The 6000-nt window shown below is 39.0% G+C and overlaps 1 protein-coding gene across 9 annotated transcripts in view; it reads right to left on the bottom strand.

The window, feature by feature from the left end:
* The window catches only part of LOC122556577 (rap guanine nucleotide exchange factor 6-like), a 375201-nt gene that overhangs the window by 153422 nt on the left and 215779 nt on the right, over nt 1-6000 (bottom strand). The window lies entirely within an intron of this gene.

Here is a 6000-nt window from a genome sequence, read left to right as displayed (position 1 = left end):
TCATGTTGCAGTTGTATAATACTCTGGTGCGGCCACATCTGGAGTATCTTGTGCAGTTTTGGTCGCCATACTATCGGAAGGATGTGGAGGCACTGGAACGGGTGCAGAGGAGGTTTACCAGGATGTTGCCTGGTATGGTAGAAAGATCGTATTAGGAAAGGCTGAGGCACTTGGGGTTGTTTTCATTGGAGAAAAGAAGGTTTAGGGGTGACTTGATAGAGGTGTACAAGATGATTAGGGGTTTAGATAGGGTCGACAGTGAGAATCTTTTTCCACGTATGGAGTCAGCTATTACAAGGGGGCATAGCTTTAAATTAAGGGGTGGTAGCTATAGGACAGATGTTAGGGGTAGGTTCTTTACTCAGCGAGTCGTGAGTTCATGGAATGCCCTGCCAGTAGCAGTGGTGGACTCTCCCTCATTATGGGCATTTAAGCGGGCATTGGATAGGCATATGGAGGATAGTGGGCTAGTGTAGGTTAGGTGGGCTTGGATCGGCGCAACATCGAGGGCCGAAGGGCCTGTACTGCGCTGTATTCTTCTATGTTCTATTATCAAAACTTGGATTTTTAAAAAAGCAAAGCTATGATAAACAAAGCAAAAGCAAATTAAACCAAAGTACAGATAATCCAAATTATATTTCTTGAATGTAAATAAATAATGAGAGGTTCACAACGCTAGTGACTTCAACTTCATAGTCGAAGTTTGTTTTTAAATTTTATGTATGCATTACCACAAATTAATCATTATCCCTTTACAATTCATATCGATGTTCTCATTATCATATGTGTAAGTAAGGTTTCATATAATTATTGGTCACATTGAACAGTAGAACAGTAAAATATGTCTATCCCCCCCCTCTTCAACATTCCCAACTGAAGCACACCTGCTGGACTTGTCCTTTATCAAGTCATTTAGTTACAGCCCAGAAAGGGTTCAGAAATATTTTCCAAACTACATGGGAAATTCTAGGAGAAAAATTTCTGATAGCTCTGTAGAGGTTTCCCTAAAGAAAAAAAAATCCTACTCAAAGAGGACAAAAAAATTAAGTATGGTTTACAGCATGCAGTTTCAACGAGGGACTCCCAGAAATTACCAAGAGGTATTTACATCACACCATTAAAATATCCCCATTATTACTTGATTAACTTTAATTTTCCCAGTTATACAGCAACTGGATGCACCGATTTTCTCAAAAATAACACTGCATATTTCTAAAGCAAGAATAAAACTTGTTAATTCACTTCAGCCAAAATACACACCATTGCACTACACTTAAAGACGCTTCTGGTGAACAAGAAAATATATAAGCAAATGAGGATTTCAATCTTTTCAGATGTAGGTTGAAATATATTAATTGGCTTCCATGGATTATATATTGAACCTTGGCATTACCCATGCTGACCATGTAAATGTAAGTACATAATTTAAACAAAAAAGGATTTCCTCCCCTCAAAAGCATTAATTACTTCATTCTAGACAAAATATTTGTTTTCTCTAACTTTCTCTGCTGCGGGTAGTGTATCGTGTATCGAGAGAGGGGAGGTCACAATCTTTATCTGAAAGACTATTTCCCAATTTTGAATCCAAGTAGCAATTAATGGCATGGTGTTTGATTTAGGAAGCAAGATCCAAGCCGGATTCTGTCCTTAAATTCCACAGAGGCACATTTTCAATAATTCGAAAATAAGAATAAGCTAAATCTGATTGATCTTTCTCCTCTAACTAAGAAAACACTAAGCAACAAATTTTCCATTTGCAATCCCAAGGGCAAAATTGGCACTGAGGATCTGCCATCTGTTTTTTATTCCTATGGATTCAACTGAAAATTTCAATTGTTTCTATAAAGGCCAGTTCACAACATTGGGGTGACAAATTCACTAGTTCCAAGAGACAAACAACTGGTCTACTTTATAGTTTGCTTGTTAATAATGACAAGATCATCTACTGCACCAAAGACTAAAGACTGAATCTGCTGAACACTTTAGCATCACTCCACGACAAACATCTGAACAGATATTGTGAAAGCTTGTTTTTGTTTTGGAGGCAAACTATACTTCGTCCTTGACTGGATTCAGTTGAGTGTTTCATTTCTCTAATCAACTCTTGAACAGATGGTAAATGTCACAGAGAAAGTCGTTTTTAAATGACATGCACTACAGCTAAAATGCTCGAGGGTTTTGTCGAAAAAAACATGATTAATATTGACACTAAATTATCCCCCAACTTAATTTTAGTTTCCTTTTTGTTAAAACAGCAGTCAAGGTAATATCAGATATAAATTTAGAGTTATGGTCAGCAATTTCAAGGAAGAGGGCACTTATAAAAATGGTGTCCAAAACAAATGCACAATGAATCTTAGAAACTAAGATATAATTTACAATTCATGAAACAAATATTGCTTCAGTCACTCAATCTACTAGCATTGAGGAAAATATGGATCAGCATTCTGAAATAAACCACTGCAGTGGAAGTTGGACAGTAATTCATGATAACCAATTATCAGTACTTCAAAATCAGGATGGTGGTTTCTAAAACATGAATACTGGCCTGTGAATATTAGCAGATTTCTATGATGAATCAATCATGCACATCAGAATTCTAAAAGGTGAAGGTCACTTCCATCCAAACTATTCACATTTTCATGATAAATATATGTAATCATTTCATTTTATTAGAACTGTTTTGAATAGAAAGTGTACTCTCTAAATCTTTAATGAGACATGAACAAACAATTGAACTATACAATATCCCATTAAAAAAAATGCTAAGTTGGAGGCAAGCTTTAGTGTTGACTTGGTGCAGATTTCATAAGCTTTGGCGCAATACAAATTAGTTAATTTTCATAAATGCCTCAAAATCACAATCCTGTTTAATACATAATGCATTAATATATGACTAAAGATGAGATGTACGATTTTCGTGTTCATTTTAATAACATGACTTGCAACCATAAGTGAACTCATAAGCAGCTTTTCCTATAGGTGGATAAAGATTCTATGGCTTAAACTCATTCAAAGGTCTCTGAAAAACTGAAGTGTAGGTCTTTGACAGACATTTATGCTTCAAGATAAGTTACATATAGCCCGACACAGAGTCATAAGTCCCTGGATTCAAACATCACACAAGGGATTGAGCAAATAAATTATACCAAAAGCAGAGTGGTACTCAGGAACTGCTGCAGCTTCGGAAGTGCTACTACCTTCTGGATAAGATGTTAAATTAAGTTCCACCTGCCATCAATCTGATGCAAAAGCTACCACTACACTCCCTGTGGTCCTGTATTTCCCTCTACTTCTAACATACAAAATATGAAAGGAAAAGTCCGATTTGTCCAACTATCAGCCTGATTAGCGATTCAGGTATTGAAGGTTTTGGCAGGCTTTAGAGTGAACAGGTCCCCAGCTCAGGATTAGTTGTATCCCAGATTGCTGAGTGAGTTGAGGGAAGAAATTGCAGGGGCTTTGATCCAACATTTATTTCCTGTCTGGGGGCAAGAGAGGTACAGAGGAGTGAGGATAGTTAATTTATTTCTATTTCCAAGTGTAGTAGGAATAGAGAATTGCAGACCAGTGAATCTCACATCAGTGGCAGGGAAATTATTCTGGAGGAGAGAATTAATCTGCAGCTGGAAAGGTAAGGTTTGATCATGGATAATCAGCATGGCATTCTCAGAGGTAGTTCACGCTGAACATATTTAATTCAATTTTCTGAGGTGGGGACCAGGTGTGTAGATGAGGGTAGTGCAGGTGATGTTGTTTATATGATTTTAGCACAGCATTTGACAAGGGCCCACATGGGAGACTAATAAAAATACATTGGATCCAGGGCAACATGGATCCAAAACTGGCTTAGTGACTGGAATTAAAAGTTGCATAGAAGATTGTCACGTGACTGGAGGCTGGCATCCAAATGGCATACGACAGAGAACAGTGCTGGTTACTTATTGTCCATGATATGTATAAAGTATCGACAAGAGGGTGGCTGAGGGACAGACAGCACATGCGAGGAGAGTGATGGGGATATATGTGTGTGTGTGTATAAAGAAGGCAAGGGGTGGTGGGGTGCAGGGGGAGGGGGAAGCAAGGAGCAAGAGACCCCCTACCACCACCACCACCAATCCTCATCTCAGTATTAAATTGATGCCCTAATTCTAAGACTATGCCCTCTGGTCCCAGACTCTCATGAGGGAAAACATCCTCTCAGCATTTACCCTGTCAAGCTCCTAAAAAGATTCTGTATGTCTCAAAGAAATCACATCTCTTTCATCTAAACTTCAGTGAGAAGCATTCAGCATGTTTAACCTCTGCTCATAAAACAATGCCAAACTAGGGATCGTCATAGTGAACTTTCTCCAATAAAATGCTATCTTCCCTTAAATAAGACAACCAAAACTGCTCACGTTACTCTATGTGGTCTCACCAGCACTTTGTACTCTCATACTCCAACCCCTTCAAATAAGAGCCAATAACCCATTCGCCTTCCTGATTACTTGCTTCACATGTGTGCTCGCTTTTTGTATTTCATACTCAAGTAACCCCAAATGCTCGTGTTGTAGCTTTCTGCAATTACACTCCAGTTAAACAATATTCTGCTCTTTTGTTCTCTCTTCCAAAGTAAACCAACTTGGTATTTTCCCACATTATATCCCATTGGCCAACTTTTTTTTCACCACTGACTTAATCTATTAATATCTCTGTAAATTGTTTCAAAGGAAGAAAGTAATGTGAAAGAAGGGTATTGCAGAGATTTGTGCATGGGGAACTTAAGATTTGCTCATCAATAGTGGAGTGATTAAAATTGGGGATGGTCAAGTTGTCAGAATTAGTGTGCAGATATCTTAAAGGTTGTAGAACTGCAAGGGATTGCAGAATTAGGGAGTAGCAAAGCTATGGTGGGATTTATAAACAAGAATGATCATTTAAAATTAATACATTGCTAGATTAGGAGCCATTGTAGGGCAGCGAGCAAAGGTGTGTAAGCTAATAAGATTTTGTGCCAGTTAAGGCACAGACTGCAGTTTTGAACAATCAGTGTACGGATGGGCGAATTTGGGAAGCTATCCAAGATTATGTTGGAATATTCATATCTAGAGGAAACAAGCACACTGATTGGTGTTTAAGCACATTAGCTGAGTTGGCAAAGACAGGTGATGTTAACCAATCAAATTTATGAAATCAGAAGCTCACCTTGGATAAGAATGTGACACCAAAAACATGAAGAGTGAGAGTTAATCTCAATCTGTTGCCAAGGAGTGGGATGGAGTCAACAGCAAGTAAAGGCATCATTTGCTAGGGAAGGAAATTTAAAAAGCGTGGACTTGAAAAGGCACAGCAGCTCAGGTAACACCCGAGCAAGAGTGTCAACGTTTCAGGTAGGACCATTCTTCAGGATTGGTGGTGGTGGTGGTAGGTGGTCTCTTGCTCCTCAGATGCTGCCTGACCTGCTGTGTCTTTTTACAGCGTCATGCTTTATCAACTCTGATTTATCCAGCATCTGCAATCGTCATTGTCTCCGAGGAAGTTTAAAAGATAAGTTTTAATCAGAAACAATGGCTTCAGCCTTCCCAATATTTAAATGCAAGCAATTTCTGCTCATCCATTGCCAATTACAAGATAAGAGTTTAGCAACACTGGATAAATCAGGTGAAGGGATAGTGAGGCACAACCGAGTTTCAAGGGAATGAGGAGGAGGAGTTCAGAGGAGGACTTTGTGGGGACAGGCTCCAAGTGAGATTGGTGTGGTGGGGGAAGGGAGCTGGGGAGGACAGAGGTGAGAAAGGCATTGAACAGTGGATGTGATAGGAGAAAGAGACAGCAGAGTGGAAGGGGAGGACAGGTAGACTGAAATGGCAAGAGGTCTGGAATAAGAAGCAAAAAGGGAGACTGCAAACCAGAAATGTTGGAGGGGATGCATGAAACATTGGTGGCAAAAGAGACAGAACACTTTTAAACCTATCAAATAATACTCAACTAATGAGGAGCCAGGAAAACTCAGAAATC

The sequence above is a fragment of the Chiloscyllium plagiosum genome, chromosome 14 (genome assembly GCF_004010195.1).
Source record: "Chiloscyllium plagiosum isolate BGI_BamShark_2017 chromosome 14, ASM401019v2, whole genome shotgun sequence".
NCBI lineage: Eukaryota > Metazoa > Chordata > Chondrichthyes > Orectolobiformes > Hemiscylliidae > Chiloscyllium > Chiloscyllium plagiosum.
The sequence above is the reverse complement of the archived record's forward strand: the minus strand, read 5'-3'. Positions and strand labels throughout refer to the sequence as shown.